Source organism: Maniola jurtina, chromosome 23 (genome assembly GCF_905333055.1).
Source record: "Maniola jurtina chromosome 23, ilManJurt1.1, whole genome shotgun sequence".
Classification (NCBI taxonomy): Eukaryota; Metazoa; Arthropoda; class Insecta; order Lepidoptera; family Nymphalidae; genus Maniola; species Maniola jurtina.
Window position 1 is genome coordinate 8,052,164 of NC_060051.1, and position 19,176 is coordinate 8,071,339.

Consider the following 19,176-nt stretch of genomic DNA (forward strand, 5'->3'; position numbering starts at 1 on the left):
TGGGGTTTGAACCGCCGACCTTTCGGAATTCAGTCCGCTCCTCAACCGTTGAGCTATTGAGGTTTTAAGTTTTTAAGTTGATGATTAGTTAGCAAAACTGGCTTTCAGCGGTAACCAGGTCTAAACACGGAACTGCAAAGTGTATTCTTCCGTCGCTAGAGTTACGACCAGACAATTGGCCGAGATGTAGATATCAATTGAAAGATTACAGGTTACCTTTGGCCAACCTTGGAGCCAGCCTTTCTAGTTTCTTCCAAATGTTGGCATTACATTAAAGCATGACAGGGATTTTTCCATAAAACTTGTTTACCAATGAATTGGTTGATTACAAGTTACTTTGGACCAATCTTGTAGCCAGGTTTCCTGGTACCTTCCAAATATTGGCTTTACAATGGGATCTTTGGAGGTTGTATCATGTTATTGGACTTCGTCTGTGTAGGTGTTAGCTGGCGGGCGTGCTCTGCCTTTTTGGAGTGTTTTTTTGTTAAAACTGACTGGAAAGCGCTCTAAATGGGGTGCCGTGCGTATGTCGGTGAGCGCCGGCACGGACGGGGTCCATACTTGTATAGTTTAACTAACTTGTTACAAATAACTACAAACTTGACATTGGCTAATCTTTGTAAAGCCAGACAAGAGAGAAAAAAAATATCATGTTATCTTACAAGATCATATAAAACTTGCAAAATACACTCGAAGCTGAAAATTAAGAGATCGGGCGGCCAAATAGTATATCAAAGTGTGAATTTGAATTGAAATTGATGGAAGACTAAAGAGCTAACCAAAATCAGTAACTGACTTTTATGTCTTGTAAAGAGAAGACTAACAATCTTAGATGCTGAGGTCCAAGACCTCACTACAAGCAACTTTTGACCATTTAACATTATTTAATTGGTCATTAGCACTTCACGTGTTACAACCAAATAATTCCGTAAGAAAGATTTGTTGGTTAGTAAACTTTTTTTTTCAGTACTTTCTAATCAAGAAAATAACCAATTCTCTATGGTCAATGATTGTGTTATTTATTACATAAAATATGCTTACACTTTTCCACTATTTTTATCAAGAAAATTATAAAGAAAAATTCCATTTGCATGCTTAAGAGGGGTCTCTACGTCACTGGCTCCATACAAACGTAGTTCGTCTCTCATTCGAATTGCATTCGTTAGTAAACAAAGTATACTTAATGGAATTTTGTAGTAATGTTCCGGGAACTAATATTTATGCCTGTGGTTTTCCAGATTTCCGTTAAAATATTCGGTTTCAAAGTTACGAAGTCTTAAACATACAAATCTTTGAGCCCCTATAATTTTAAAACTACATATTTTTAGAAAAATCTAAAACACCACAGGCACAGATAGTTTCTAGGATATGTCTGCATTTCATGGACTTTGGTTGCTTAATATTCAAATGAAATTGGAACTACGATTGTATGGAGTAAGTGACGGGGAGAGCTCTGTTAAGACATTGCCGATTCTAATAATAATGTACAACATATAGGTACTATTACAAGCCAGAGTATATCAAAACGACATGTAAACAAATATGTCCAAACAGAATCACGTGAGTCCCTACAGATTTGCGTAGATTCTATGCAAGATGAATTGTCTCGGCGGCAATCCAAAACAGGCACACCCTCGGACATGTGACGTCAGAACCTGTAATGGAAACTGCCATGATAATGCCAAACATGCACAATGCTTCCGAGTTCAGTAGCTCAAACTGTTCTACTATTGAAAAAACCGGCCAAGTGCGAGTCAGACTCGCGCACCGAGGGTTCTGCACTAGGGTATTTTTTCCGACATTTTCCACGATAAATAAAAAACTATTGTGCATAAAAATAAACAACAATCTGTTTTAGAATGTACAGGTAAAGCCTTTTCATAATATAATACCTGACTTGGTATAGTTATCTCACTTTGAAAATTGAAAATACTAATTTTATTATTTGTACATGACCACATTTTTTTTTTGTGATGTAACAACAAATGCACGGTTTTCGGTTTTTTTCTTTACTTGTGCAATCAGACCTACCTACCTACCTGCGAAATTTCATGATTTTAGGTCAACGGGAAATACCCTATAGGTTTTCTTGACAGACACGACGGACGGACAGACAGACATACAGGCAGATAGACGGAGAGACAGGCAACAAAGTGATCCTATAAAGGTTCAGTTTTTCCTTTTGTTGTATGGAACCCTAAAAATGAAAATGTCAAGTTTCCCAATACAACATAAGAATCGTATGATCATCTGTTTACATGAAATCTAGTTTTTGAAACACAGCCAAGACTAATGAAGGAAATCCTTCATGTAACATAACTATGTACCTCGAAGACTGAGTGACTGATGAAACAACAGATTACATTTTAGCATCAATAGCTAAAATATAATCTATTTTAACTACAAGTGTAAATTAAAACTTTATAACACCCCCGACAAGTGAAGGTTACAGTAACTAGAAAAGAGCTGATAACTTTCAAACGGCTGAACCGATTTTCTTGGATTACAGCTAAGAACACTCTCGATCAAGCCACCTTTCAAACAAAAAAAACTAAATTAAAATCGGTTCATTTGTTTAGGAGCTACGGTGCCACAGATAGATACACAGATACACAGACACACAGATACACAGATACACACGTCAAACTTATAACACCCCTCTTTTTGGGTCGGGGGTTAAGAACATAGTGTGCAATGTTAACAGGGCTCTCTCCGTCACTCGTTTTATACCATTTCATACAATCGTAGTTCCAATTTCATTTGAATATTAAGCAACCAAAGTCCATGAAATTTTGCAGACATATTTTAGAAACTAATATCTGTGTCTGTGGTGTTTTAGATTTTTCTAAAAATATGTAGTTTTAAAATTACAGGGGCTCAAAGATTTGTATGAAAATTTTAAAACCGCTTAACTTTGAAACCGAATATTTTAACAGAAATCTGGAAAACCACAGACATAGATATTAGTTTCTAGAATATGTCTGCAAAATTTCATGGACTTTGGTTGCTTAATATTCAAATGAAACGAGTGACGGAGAGAGCCCTCTTAATGATAAGAAGCACGTGAGACCCACCCACAACTTTCTACAGACGAATAATCCGGGCACACCCCCAAAAGGTATGACGTTCGAATCTATATTAGAGGCAAAATCGGATGATCTTAGGAATGCAGTCCAAGTACTCGAAATACTTGTACATCATTTGAATCCCAGCCAATATGAGCTCAAAACAAAATCTCTGTTCTTTGACATATTACAACTAATGTACGAGAACATATTGCATGAAAATTGTTTGTTGAACACTGAAACCTTTTTTAACCCCCCACCCAAACAGGAGGGGTGTTATAAGTTTGACGTGTGTATCTGTGTATCTGTCTGTGGCATCGTAGCTCCTAAACTAATGAACCGATTTTAATTTAGTTTGTTTTGTTTGAAAGGTGGCTTGATCGAGAGTGTTCTTAGCTATAATCCAAGAAAATCGGTTCAACCGTTTGGAAGTTATCAGCTCTTTTCTAGTTAGACCTTCACTTGCCGGGGGTGTTATAAATTTTTAATTTACACTTGGGGAACACTGAAAACTAAAAAGATTTCGGAAATAATGATAATTTATAGACGAGAAACCTTTTTTTAGAGTAGGTATTGTAGAGATTCGAAATTCTACCACTACCACCGGTTTGGAAAGCAGTTTCCACTGAAAAGAGTCTGTAAGAAAGTCAGCTTTTACACTTGATACGCTAAAAAATTTTATGACATGTGCAAATCGAACACCTTAGATTTTCAAACGGAAATATGAATTACCTTCCTAATTTAAAAATTTCATCGTCTATTTATAGCTAAGTACCTCTCATTAGAGACAGAAATAGGTAATTCGTTTCTTCCTGTACGGACCGACAGGTTCATTTGATTCGGTACAAAAAATTCTGCTTCAAACTTGTTCGCCTCGAGTTTTTTTCCGTTGTGTCCTTATAAACTCAACTTAATTAATTAATGTTCCTAGCTTTTTACTGGGCTTTAGATTGGTATCTCATTTGTTATCATACTAGAATCTAGATGATGCCAGAGACTTCGTCCGCGTGGATTAGGCATTTTAAAAATGCGGTATTCTTTAGTTTTTCCGGGAAAAAAGTTTCCATGGCACTCTACAGATCTTTAACTAAAGGCCTATTCACACCAATTGCGTACACGTGACACGTGCGTAGTGAAGCGCGTAAAACCCTCACACCGGGTTACGTATACGTCCACACTTTACGCAAACGGTGTGCCATGTTTCATACAGTTTCATACATTACAACGCAATGGTACGCACTACGTCTACGCTTACGCATCTTGTGTGAACGAGCTATTAATCCATGCAAAAAATCACGTCGATCTATTGATTCAACCAATAAACAAGCACACTTTTGCATTTATGATATTAAGTAAGTACCTACCTACTTAGGTAGTAGGATTAAGTAGGTATCTATTAAATATTTTCCTTAAGTAAGTACCTAATTAAGATCGAAATCACTTCAACAGGATATTTTAAAGTAATCCAATATAAATAACAGAAGAAATAAATTTTCAAATAAACATTTAAAAAGTTATCAAGAAATAAAAAGGTATGTTTGCATTTTTCTAACAAATTGAACTCGTTAAAAGCTAAATAAATTGCGCTATTAACTTCAATTAACCTTACCAATACAATACCACTAATTTAATACATTCGGCTAGACAAAGGTCAACGACTACAATGAATCATAGAGTGTAAATATTTGATCTGAGTGCACGACATTTTGACCTTGACTTTTGACCAAAGAATCTGATTTCATTGTTTTTAGGAGTCCGTCCCTCAAAAGGAAATAAGGGACCCTTATAGGATCACTTCGTTGTCTGTAAGTCTGTCTGTCTGACTGTAGGGACGTAGGTAGCCCTAAAGTAGCCCTATTTTTTAACCCCCGACCCAAAAAGAGGGATATTATAAGTTTGACGTGTATATCTTTGTATCTGTGTGTTTGTGTATCTGTTTGTGGCACCGTAGCTCCTAAACGATAAACGAATGAACCGATTTTAATTTAGTTTTTTTTTGTTTGAAATCGATCGAGAGTGATCAAGAGTGTCTTAGATATAAAATTCAAGATAATCGGTTCAGCCGTTTGAAAGTTAATTACTTTTTAGAGATTTTTGTGTCGGGCGTTTTTAAAATTTGAATTTTCCTTGATTTTATTTGTTTTTTTTTTCTATTTTTTACACAAACACATACATATACTTACCTACATAAAACATTAGAAGAAACTATACTAGATGGTGCAGAGGCGGCCTTATTGCTATAGCAATCTCTTACAGGCAACCTTTGGTGTACGGATTTAGTGACAGCAACGCGGTATGGCTTACGTCACCATAGCCTAATCCATCCATACTAATATTATAAATGCGAAAGTGTGTCTGTCTGTCTGTTTATCTGTCTGTCTGCTACGTTTTCACGGCCCAACCACTGAACCGTTTAATGAAAGGTACAGACTTGGGGTACATCCCGGGGAAGGACATAATATGCTACTTTTTATCCCGGAAAATCAAAGAGTTCCTTCAGGATTAAAAAAACCCGAAATCCACGCGGGCGAAGCCGCGGGCATCCTCTAGTATTTGATATACATACCGTCGATTCAGAATCAAACAGAGTTTCCTTACTCTAGGAGTCTAGGTCACTATGCCATAACGCAGGTAAACCTAGGCCTCACAAATACCTAGGTATTGTGTAATTAGTGCCATCCACGTGTGCGTTTCCTATACAGGGCGTTAATGCATGTGATTGCATAACTAATAACTATGCTAATTATATTACAGCACGGGTTATACTATACATGCAATCGTCAAGTGCATTAAACGTGTAATATAACGTATAACCACAGATTTACGATCTGTGGTATTACTCTGAGAATACATGTATAGTGCGTTTCATCGAATAGTACCTATGGCGTTATGTTGGCTCCCCTGTCTGTCCAAGTCATTGGCACCATATTGGCATGAGAAGACGCAGATTTTGTTTATTTTCATTTGATTTTCATTTCATTCATTAAGGAAAATCTAATGAAAATAAACAAAATCTGCGTCTTCTTATGCAAATATGGTGCCAATGACTTGGACAGACAGGGGAGCCAACATAACGCCATAGGTACTATTCGATGAAACGCACTATAACATTAGATGATAGATTTTGAAGAGATTTTAGTATATCATCACCATAATTTTGCGTCATACTTCCTCATACGCTATGGTTTGAAATTTTTGCAATACTCTTCCGCGATCTGTTTCCTATCAAATACAATTGGGATGATTAATAGCTATGTCAAAAATAAATAATTATTTCTTAGGAATTCCAAACCTCCAAGTAAATTGGAAAATTAGCAATTTCCTGTCACGCTTTACTTTATAATAATATCAAATGTGTTTAGTTTGTGTTTAAAAAAAATTTTCTTTTGCCAAAAAAGCGTAATTTCGAACGTCGATTAACAATTACCACTTTACATCACTTTACCATTCTTTTGATTGAAAAATCTTGAATCGCAAGCAAAATTCATTTACCTGGCCTCTCTAGTGACACGCACAAATAACGTTGTTTCCGTCATCTGTAGATGTTTCTACTGTTGCTGAGTGCTGTTGCACTATTTCAGGTTCCACTCGCCAATGAGTTATCGCTTCGATGAAGCGGGTTCCTCTCCGTCACTTACTCCATACAATCGTAGTTCCAATTTCATTTGAATACTAAGCAACCAAAGCCCATGAAATTTTGCAGACATATTCTAGAAAGTCATATCTGTGCCTGTCGTGTTACATAGATATTAGTTTCTAGAATATGTCTGCAAAATTTCATGGACTATGGTTGCTTAACATTCAAATGAAATTGGGACTACGATTGTAAGGAGTAAGTGACGGAGAGAGCCCTATTAAGACAATTTCTTCATTAAAATTCCAAGTTATCTCTCGGATGTTCCAGCAGATTCTATAAATAGTGCCAATAAGCGGATTGATGTGTACGTGGGCGACAATAAGAGGAAAATTACCTCGAATTAGAGCAATTGGCAGCAAGAAATCATTCTACATAAAGGTACGAAACGAATACTTGACCTCACTGTTGGAGTACAATATTGCACTTCTTTTCAAACTCAAATTCAAAATCATTTATTGGTAGATACTATTACCAAAAGTAGGTACTATTGTAAACCTTTTGATGGTCAGAATTGTTAGATTTGTAAGATGATATACTGGTAAACTTAAAACTAAAGCTACGAGGGTTCCAAACGTACTCAGGTCTGAGAAGAGCCCACAACAAACTCAGCTCAATAAACTGAACTAGCTAGCCAAACGGCAAAGCCTGGCAATGCAGTACCTAGCACCAGTATCCTGGTTCTCCATGCCCATTAATATAATCACTTAGATGGCGTATATTTTCTTGTAAATATTAGTTTTGTAGTAGGTTATTTTTAACCCCCGACCCAAAAAGAGGGGTATTATAAGTTTGACGTGTGTATCTGTGTATCTGTCTGTGGCATCGTAGCTCCTAAACGAATGAACCGATTATAATTTAGTTTTTTTTTGTTTGAAAGGTGGCTTGATCGAGAGTGTTCTTAGCCATAATCCAAGAAAATCGGTTCAGCCATTTGCAAGTTATCAGCTCTTTTCTAGTTTTCTTATAGAGATTTTTGCGTCGGGGGTTTTTAAATTTTGAGTTATAGTAAGTATTGTTTTACAGTTAAACCATGGGTAATGGGCAATGGCTAAGGTAAACTGGATTATAAATATATACCATCAATACACAATGATAAAGACATCCTTTAAATTTTCTAGACGACTTGCAAAGTTTTACTGAATATCAAGTCAAGTAGTCCTTGAGAAAATGCTAATATTTCGGTTACTGTTACGGAGCGTTACAATAAACAACATCCTTTTTTTTCTCTCTCTCGTCTGGCTTTACAAAGATTAGCCAATGTCAAGTTTGTAGTTATTTGTAACAAGTTAGTTAAACTATACAAGTATGGACCCCGTCTGTGCCGGCGCTCGCCGACATACGCACGGCACCCCCTTAGAGCGCTTTCCAGTCAGTTTCAACAAAAAAAAAAAACACTCCAAAAAGGCAGAGCACGCCCGCCAGCCAACACCAACACAGACGAAGTCCCATCAACATCCTTACTGTGAAGATATATATTTTCTGGATTATTTCTTAATTTTGTCAAGGACTTACTGGTACCTATGCCTAATTGCCTGATAAAGTTAGTAAACAGTGATTTCAAAATGTTAACATAATACAACGCATCTTTCAATTACCGAAATTAGTAACTTGTTATCAAAAACTTGGTTCACAAAATTAAAAAAAATATTTAAAAAAACCCTCCAGAAAATAAGTTTTGTTGTAAAGGAGAGTCGACAGTGAGGGCAAAACACTGTTCTCTGATAATGTCATCAACTCATTATCAACTTCGTTTGATTAGGATTTGCGTCAGATGTTTCTTTCTAACTTTATTATTTTCCATGACAAAAGAGCCATTGTTATTTTTTTGGTTAGACCAAATGAAGCGGAAATGGAGTAAAATTCACAAAAGCAACACATGACCCCAATGAAAAAACCAAAGGTTTAACAATAACTATTGGATCATGTCACAGGTAACTATTATCATACTGGTTGGGTTCCGGAAAAATTAAGGTCAGAATTAATTTTGAAATTTAACAATATAAAATGTAAAAATATAAGTAAAATATAATCTCATAGGTATGTTGGTTATTAGCTTTTATGTTAATTCAATAAAACTGGCTTAATATGAGTGAGTGAATGGCATTTCAAAGGACACTGTATGACCTTCAGAATTAGCTTTTTGCGAATCTTATTATTTTTTTAGAAATATTAAGTGGGATTCTGTAAGAAATACGGAAAAAATAGCTGATAGAATGTAGATAAGTATATGTAAATAGTTATATAGGAATGTAACAGCAAGTGTTAAGATAAAGAATGTAAAGTTCAATGTAAGTAATTAGTCTTTAAAGTTATGCATACATTACTCATTATATGTAATGTAATAAAGTTGTTTTATATTAAAAAAAAGTGCTAGATTAATTCTCAGTGAAACCATTCCATTGTTGTAATAATACTAAAGTTTAAACAATACACTTACAGAAAGAAGCAATGCAAGTTACGCAAGATTTAAAAGACAGATTGCGTACCTAACATAGCTATTTACGGAGTAAAGTAGGCACTCTAAGTATTGAGTACCTAGTATAAATTGCACTTAGATAAATGTAGAAAATTGCAATAAACAGCTCTTTTAAGTGAATCTGTAATTGATACGGAATGAATTGAATCCAATGACTACAAGAATGTTAAAGACATCGTAAAATGTATCGTGAAAACAAAAGTCAAAGTACTGATCAAATACGCAAACAGTAGAGCATGATATAAGACAGTAATAGAAGCAAATGTCAGTCATAATAGAAGAGAAGGTTAAACTTGGAACACTAAATTATGCAATATAATCAAGGATTTTATTATAGTTAGGACAGAAACAGGTGTTTTGGGGAATTGATAAGAATTTTTCATAAGTACTAAACAGTTACTCCCAAAAATATTAAATTGAAAAGCAAAAAAGTTGTCACGAACGTTTTTGCTTCAAGGGTAACACCGTTGAGTTGTGCCAAAAAGTTTATTTCTGTATTCACAACATACAGAGCGTGTCAAGATCAAAGCGAACGAGCAATACAGACAGCATTACAATACAACTCACCAAGCAATACGTTCGATTTAATCCCAACACGACATTAGGTGCACAGTTACAATATTACGAGGAACGGGAGTTTCAAACAAAAACACGTCCGTCTCTAACAACTGTCCGGTATCAACTGACTGAAAAATGATTATTTCGCAGTGTATAGGTGTATTAACAACCTGCACACATACAGGTTTACAGTGACGTGAGGTTAACATACATACATCCATACAATTCTTCATAATATGAAGAGATATATTCGTGTGTGTGACGGGCAGCAATTTTATAATGACGCATTGTGGAGTGCATCCGTTCACGAATCAAGTGGTTGAAAGACATGTGAAATAAAGCAAGGACTTTGCAATTCTGCAAAAGTAAACCAGGCAAACTTGTTCGAGAGAACGATTTAGTTACATAATGATATATCCGAAATGGAAATAGAATATCAATCAATTCGTTCTACAAACAAGAGTTTCCAACATTAATATGTCCGAAAAACAGAAGTTTTTGGAAATTATCTGCTCACAATATCATGTTTTGTAATTAATAGGAAAATTTCTATTGCACAACCTTCGCAAACGCTTCTAATCTTTGTATGAGTAGATAAGTTTTCACTTTATCTCTAATCTTGAAAAAGATCCATAACAGTTACGAAATTTTCTAATTTACACGTTTAATTTTGGTCTCAATCAATTTACTAATATGAAATTCACGTATGTTTCCAATATTTTCCTATACTTAGATAACATAAATTTTCCATTTCAAGTTGACTTTTCAGAAAGTCTGACGAAATATATTAAGTTTTTTTTAAAATTTATAGACTAGCGCTTGGCTGCAATCAGACCAGCTTGCAAGTGATGATGCAGCCTAAAGTGGAGCACGCTTGCCTTAAAAATGCCTATTCACTCTAGACTTGAAGATGCCCACATTAAAGTTGGAGGTCAAAACTAAAAACTTTTAAAACTCTTATTTTTATTGCACACCAAAAAATAGCAAAACTATTGGTTGAATAAGTGTAAATTAAAAATTAATAACACCCCCGACAAGTCAAGGTTACAGTAACTAGTCCAAAGTATCTGAGTTTTCCAAAACATCATTTTCAAATAAATTATCATGTATCTAGGCAACGTCGATCTTGACAGCTTGACATTTGTCAATTGACATAATATTATGAACCTAACGGTTATCTAACCTTCTTTTCTAGAAAACTAGAAAAGAGCTGATAACTTTTAAACGGCTGAACCAATTTTTTTGGATTATAGCTAAGAACACTCTCGATTAAGCCACCTTTCAAACAAAAAAAAAGTAAATTAAAATCGGTTCATTCGTTTAGGCCCTACGATGCCACAGACTGATACACAGATACACACGTCAAACTTATAACACCCCTCTTTTTGGGTCGGGGTTAAAAAGAGACGGGTCAACTAAAACATTTTGAATTTGTGCGTAAGATACTGCATTTAGCAGTTGCAACTAGCACCCCAATACATTATAATTAAGTAATTAAGGTTCAAATGGGATCCTACAATTAGTAGAGATGTTAGCTAGCAAACTTTTGCTGTCTCGTTTCTTAATACGTACCACTGCATCTTCACTTACCATCATGTATGATCACAGTCAAGCCATAGTTGATGTATTAAATTTTTTTTCTGTACTAGTCATATAGCGTTAAGAAAACGTAGATACTTTGGCTTTTCAGAACATTCGCCAACATACTCCTCTACCTCAGTTTACTTTATTTATTTCAAAATAATATTCATGATTTTTCACGACGTTTGCCTATCTTATGATGATATATGATAAAATACATAACATAGACCAATATACTAAAAATAAAAATGCAATGTATATCCATTAATCATCATTATCACACTGATTTGAGTTGTAAACTCGGCACCGTCCTCCATCAATCTCACTTCAAACAATTAGACCATGAATTGCATATTCCACGAAGTTGTGTACTAAATGTACTGTGATTCCATCATTACTATCAAGCGCTGTAACACTATCATCGTCTAACCATTATAAATCATCAAGCACTGCAACGAATGCTGCAGCGCTGTATTCGTCGTCTGTTACAGTATCACTTCCATCACAAACAACAAGCGCTGTCACTTTATTATCGTCTAAACATAACAAATCATTGAACGCTGCAGTTAATTCTGCAGCGCTAGAATTGTCTTTATCAACATTTTGTAGGTGCGCCTGCGAGCTTATTTCTGATTGGTCGATCAGATAATTATAATCGTATGATGTCTGGTGTTCTGAGACCTAATTATTATGGCTAATTTTATACTTTTTGCATCTGTTTGTTACCATCATTGTCATCATCGTTATCAACCGATAGACGTCCACACTCCACTGCTAGGTCTCTTGCAGGGACTTCCTGGATACACCACGGACTTGCGCCACCTGAATCTAGCCTGCCGTTTGATGACACCTGTCCACCTAGTGTGGATTTGTGGAGGTCTTCCAACGGATGCGATTTCCGGTGCGAGGTCGCCATTCTAACACCTTGGGACCCCAAAGTCTATCGGTTTTTAGGGTTCCGTACCTCAACTCAAAAGGAAGAACTGAATCCTTAAAGGATCACTTTGTTGTCTGTCTGTCTGTCTGTCCGTCAGTCCGTCCGTCCGTCGTGTCTGTTAAGAAAACCTATAGGGTACTTCCCGTTGACCTAGAATCATGAAATTTGGCAGGTAGGTAGGTCTTATAGCACAACTAAACCGCGAATTTGTGGTTACATCATTCAAAAAAAATTAAAATGTGTTTCAATTTTCAAAGTAAGGTGTACTGTACCAAGTGGGGTATCATATCAATATCATATTTACCTGTACATTCTAAAACAGATTTTAGTTTTTGATTTATCGTGCAAAATGTGGGAAAAAGTACCCGAGTACGAACCCTCGGTGCGCGAGTCTGACTCGCACTTGGTCGGTTTTTTTGAACTGTGCCCTGCTCATTGCCACTCATTTCATTATTGTGTGGGCATGTTGTGTAACTTGTGCCAGTATTGGAAAATAACTTGTTCATTTATTCCGTTGCGTTTATTATAATTACTTACATGTTATAATCATTACTTTAGTTCCTCATAGCATCTGGAATATTTTAATTAAGTCCATCACAAGAAGAGCACACAAAAGACTCAGCTAAGTATAACTAAGTATAATTTATTTATTTATTTTACATCTAATTGAACGGCAGTGCCACTTACACGAACTAGATGATTAATTATTATACAAATACAAAAAGAAAAAAAGAAAAGGTAAAGATAGAACAAAATATGATACAATAAAAGATTTTAAATTTTGAATGTATGTACGCTGAGAGCACTGAATGATCCTGTTCATTCAATGCTCTCCGCGTACCTCAGTAACTCCAGAACCAACGATGTCCACCCGTCATTGAGTGTTAATCATAATGTTATTATTTATTGATTTGTCTTGATAGAGCGGGGTGGCGCTCCAAACTCGATGGTAATAACTGAGAACTAATTAATATATAGGCTACATTGGAATGCCTTGTCTAATTCCATCGTAAATTTTAATTCATTATCACCTAGACCAGACGTACTGGTGTAAAATAGCATATCCAGAGCATTGTCGTCATAGAAAATATCATAGGGTAAGGTCAGGTCATTTTGATTTCGCTGTTTCAAATATAGGAGTGAATAGTCCAGTTAAATTAAATCTACGTGCTCACAATCACGTGGACGCCAACTGCAGAGATGTGTCCCTAATAGAGACCAATGCATAAACGATACACATATCTATATACATATAATAAAATTGTAGAAAAGTAATATCTGTACAATGGAAAAATAAAAAAAAAGTAGCAGGGGTTGTTATTATATCGATGCCGAACCCGAAATTGTAATTAATATTTTTTTTTGTCTGTTTGTCTGTTTGTCTGTGTGTTTGTGCACGCTAATATCAGAAACGGCTTATTCGATTTAGATACGGTTTTCACTAATATATTGTAGTAAGCTTAACTTAACATTTAGTGTTTATTTCATGTCAATCGGTTCATAAATGAAAAAGTTATGTCAATTTAAAGAATCACGGCGAACATTTTTAACGTACATGCTGCCCGAAAAGTCACTATTCCACGCGAACGAAGTCGCGGGCACAGCTAGTCTATACATATGACTGACTGACTGATCTATCAACGCATAGCCTGAACCGCTTGAGTTAGAAACTTGAAATTGATAGGAGTATGGGTTTAACGAAAACTGTCATATCCCTTCCAGGTTAGCCCACTTCCATCTTAGACTGCGTCTACCAATTACCTACCACCAGGTGAGATTGCAGTCAAGGGCAACTTGTGTCTGAATAATCTATACATATAATAAAATTGTAGAAAAGTGGTGTCTGTACAATGGAAATATATAAAAAAAAAGTAGCAGGGGTTGTTATTATATCGATGCCCAACCCGAAATTGTAATTAATTTTTTTTTGTCTGTTTGTCTGTGTGTTTGTGCACACTAATATCAGAAACGGCTTATTCGATTTAGATACGGTTTTCATTAATATACTGTAGTAAGCTTCACTTAACATTTAGTGTTTATTTCATGTCAATCGGTTCATAAATAAAAAAGTTATGTCAATTTAAAGAATTACGGCGAACATTTTTAACGTACAGAGTACGTACTACACGCCTCACGCCTGAGAGTCCGTGGCTATATAAAGCGCGCTGAGAGCCGCGCTGCCATAAGGAATGCTGCCCGAAAAGTCACTATTCCACGCGAACGAAGTCGCGGGCACAGCTAGTAAAAAAATAAAATTTGACAGTAGGTTTCTTTAATCACGTAAGCACTCACTAAGAAAAGATTTTTGGAAACTCTACCCCCTCATCGAATCTCAACACTAAACTTAAACAAAGCGATGGCGGGTCGGATACCTACTTCTTCATAATTTTAAGCTATGTCGGTTACTCCGATTCTCCTATACGGTCATTTCTCAAGGATCACGCATAGCTTTCTCCATCACCCGCTGAGTGAATCTGTGCTTTCTTATGAGGCCCATAGTTTTCAATTATTACGAGTAGTTAATTGATACTGCATTTAATTATAAGAGGAATCAAGGTTGATTAATACTAATTTTTGCGCTGTATTTATTACTAGCCGATGCCCGCGACTTCGCCCGCGTGGATTTAGGTTTTTCGAAATCCCGTGGGAACTCTTTGATTTTCCGGGATAAAAAGTAGCCTATGTGCTAATCCAGGATATTATCTATCTCCATTCCAAATTTCAGCCAAATCCGTCCAGTCGTTTTTGCGTGAAGGAGTAACAAACATACACACACACACACACACACATACAAACTTTCGCCTTTATAATATTAGTGTGATGGAAATGCGACACACGCTTCCAACACTAATTTGTTAGTTGATTGTTTTGTAGTTTTCAATCAGAATTTTAATGACTTTTTTGCCAGACATCGTATCTAAATGAATTTAGGCTGAAAATGAATTTACTTGAGCTACAGAAAATAAGTGTGTTGTGTTTTGCCAATTCAAAAAAACCCAAAAAAATATACCTAAGTATAGCCAGTATCACTGATATCGAGATGATATTGTAAAGATTCTATTAATACCCCATACCTACATCTAAAGTTACGGCATTTAGAAGTTATCACCCATATTATAAACTAGCTGATGCCCGCAGCTTCGCCCGCGTGGATTGGTCAGATCCCCTGCAGCATCAGGATTGAGGAATTGGACTTTTTTATGAAACAATGTCGCAAAGTTCCTCTATCGATTAAAAAAGAAATGACGCAAATCGGTTCAGAAATCTCGGAGATTTCGGTGTACATAGGTAGAAAAACACAACTCCCTTTTTGAAAGTCGGTTAAAAAAGTAGCCTATGTTACTTCCTGGTCAATTCTCTACTTGTCTGTGAAAATCCCCTCAAAATCGGTTCAGCCATTCCCAAGATTAGCCTTTTCAAACAGACAGACAGACAGACAGACAGACAAAAATTTTTAAAACGTGTGATTCAGTTATAGTATCGTTCAAATAACCATATGACCTTAATATGTGGTAGTTATTTCGAAATTACAGACAGACACTCCAATTTTATTTATTAGTATAAATGTGAAAGTGTTGTTTGTTGGTTTGTCCTTCAATCACGTCGCACTGGAGCAACTTATCGACGTGATTTCTTACATCTGTATGATAGGTATAGTTGAAGACCTGGAGAGTGACCTAGGCTAATTTTTATTCCGGGAAATCAAAGAGTTCCCATGAGATTTTTAAAAACCTACATCCACGCGGACGTATATATACACACACCTACATCATACATGAATCCAACATGAAAACATCACACTCCTTTTTTTGAAAAGTGATGCAAATACTAATAAGTAAATATTATCCACTAAATATCGATCACACTATTATCAACAGTGCAATATCGTTATCAGACGAAACGAACATACGATGCCATTAAAAAGGAATTTACCAGTGTTTCGTTAGAAACAACGCACACCGACATGCACTGGCGGCCATGTTGGCATTGCGGCGAGCCTCTCGAACCTCGCCCTCTGATTGGTTGAGACCAACGCGCCTCCATGACGTCATCGACTCAGGCGCATACAATAAAATGGCATGCTACGTGACATTGCACGGAAAACAGCGGTTTTACTGTTTTCAAAGTTCAATCAATATCGTAAACTACGTTTTGTATGTTATCTTAACCTGACCCGACCCGGGTTTACTTGAGTAAAAAACTTTCATGAGTAAGTAAAAGTGTGAGTAAAAAGTCTTTCTTTCTTTTCTAAAACACCCTAAAACCACTTCAGCCATTGAAGTCACAGGCATCATGTATATAACTCTAATCGCGGAAAGAGGTTAGTATAGATAGCGCTCGCTCTTTTACGTAATCCCATACAAATGATAGAGACAAAAATCTATGGGCGCTAACCATTTTGAGACACTAACCAATCACACTAATATTATAAAGGAGACAGTTTGTATGTGTGTGTGTGTATGTTTGTTACTCCTTCACGCAAAAATTACTGGACGGATTGGGCTGAAATTTAGAATGGAGATAGATTATACCCTGGATTAGCACATAGGTTACTTTTTATCCCAAAAAATCAAAGAGTTCCCACGGGAATTTTAAAAAACTACATCCACGCGAACGAAGTCGCGGGCATCAGCTAGTCACAAATGAAACTAGGTACTTATGTTTTTTAATTGAATTTCGAATGTTCCTTGAAAACGTTTCCGAATTGAATTTCGAATGCTTTTAGAAAACATGCATGTGATTGGTGAGTGAAAATGGTTAACGCCCACTGAGATTTTTGTCTCTATCATTTGTTTAGGATTACGTGACAGAGAGAGCTATGTTAAGTTTTTTCCGTGGATAGAGTATAGTAACTGCCTTTGTAAGTTTGTTCAACAACGCTTAGGTACGTCAATGAGGGTTTCGTAAAATATTTTTTTTATTTAGATACAAGTTAGCCCTTGACTGCAATCTCACCTGGTGGTAAGTGATGAGGCAGTGTTACATGGAAGCGGGCTAACCTGGAAGGGGTATGGCAGTTTTTATTAAACCCATACCCCTTTGGTTTCTACACGGCATCGTACCGGAACGCTAAATCGCTTGACGGCGCGGTTTTGCCGGTAGGGTGGTAACTAGCCACGACCGAAGCCTCCTAACAGACCAGATAATTTCTTTTATTTTAAGTTTAACGCATCAAAAACATAATGTTGTTTTTATTTCCACTGCAAAAAATACTTAAGGCCAGACGATTCCGCATTCTTAATACCGTATAATAAAATACCTTTAAAGAAAACTGGTTATTTCCCATCTGCATACTTATTATAAGAAAAACCGGTCAAGGGCGAGTATGACTCACATACAAAGGGTTCCGTATCATCGTACAATATAAAACACTTCTTAATTTTTTTGTGATGTAACCGCAAATTCACGGTTTTCGGATTTTTCCTGTGACCTCACTTTTTTAGGCTCCCACTGAAAACCAGCGCTGCAGCCTGCTGCAGCATTATGCTGAGTGGGAGACCTATGTTTGGTCACATGTGACACATTCATTTTAGTATATTTTAGCTCATAAGTATAATATTATGTAGTATAACTCGATTAGTTTTAAGATACATTGTAGTGTTACAGTGACCTAATAAAAAAAGTTTTCTTTCTTTCTTTCTTTCTTTCTTTCTTTTCCTTGCCAGAATGAACTAAAGTGACCCCTCACTTTAGTTCATACCTCACTCTTGGTTTGATCCTTAATCGAGGATATGTCAAATATCCGGCATGGGTAACGTGCAATCAAAAATAAATAGGCGATTCATATATAGGCTACCTAGCGTCAAACGTAGGTAACATTTGACGCCTGCCAATAACGTCGAAGCCTCGGCGTTTAGTTACAAGTTCCCTAACTGTCGTTAACAGTACTACCTGCCAAATTTCATGATTCTAGGTCAGTGGGAAGTACCTATCCTACAGCTTTTAATTTCCTTGACGGATCTTGACAGACACGACAGACAGACAGATGATGAAGTGATCCTATAAGGGTTCTTTTCTCTGGAGATACTTACGGAACTAATGATTTTTCAAAAAATAGTTTAAATACTTAATAGACAGGGTGTTACAAAATAAGAGAAATAAGAAGACATCCATTCTTAATATTATAGGTAAATGCGAAAGTGTGTCTGCCTGTCTGTCTGTATGCTAGCTTTCACGGTCCAACAGTTTAACCGATTTTGATGAAATTTGGTACCGAGTTAGCTTACATCCCGGAGACGGACATAGGCAATTTTTGACCCCGGAAAAGCTGAGTTCCCACGAGATTTTTCAAAAACCTAAATCCACCTTAATCCACGCGGAAGAAGTCGCGGGCATCATCTAGTAACAAAATAAAATCCCCTGTAACCAAAAAATACCCTATAGGTTTCTTGACAGACACGACGGACAGACAGACAGACAACAAAGTGATCCTATAAGGGTTCCGTTTTTCCTTTTGAGGTACGGAACCCTAAAAAACTTAGCAAGTTCAACTTAATTTGAAAGTCCTTAACTTTAAATCCCGCTTCCGCTTATACAACATGACCTGAAAGCTATAGAAAGTCGTAGACCTTGGTACGGTTTCAGTGTTTAGCAACCAAACCAGTTAGAAAGGTTAATGCAAAATAAATCGTAGCTTAGTGCGTGCAATATTTTTTGAAAGGCACGGGTTTGTATTATCATTCATCTTCATGATCAACCCATTTCCGCCCCACTACTGAGTACGGGCCTCCTCTCAGAATGAGAAGGGTTTAGGCCATCGTCTGCCACGCTGGCCCAATGCGGATTGGCAGACTTCACACACCTTTGAGAACATGGAGAACTCTCAGGCATGCAGGTTTCCTCACGATGTTTTCCTTCACCGTTAAAGCATTAAAACGTACATAACTGAAAAGTTAGTTTCCGGGATCGAACGCCCGATCTC

At 36.4% G+C, this 19,176-nt stretch overlaps 1 protein-coding gene across 10 annotated transcripts in view; it reads right to left on the minus strand.

The window, feature by feature from the left end:
* The window catches only part of LOC123877317 (trehalase-like), a 79,854-nt gene that overhangs the window by 53,762 nt on the left and 6,916 nt on the right, over positions 1-19,176 (minus strand). For 8 of the 10 annotated variants that reach the window (XM_045923941.1, XM_045923949.1, XM_045923940.1 and 5 more), the window contains exon 1: positions 9,746-9,903. The exons of the other annotated variants lie outside the window; for them this stretch is intronic. The gene's annotated coding sequence lies outside the window, so the exon portion shown is untranslated. Of the gene's footprint in view, positions 1-9,745; positions 9,904-19,176 lie in introns of those variants that run through there. 10 annotated transcript variants of the gene reach the window in all.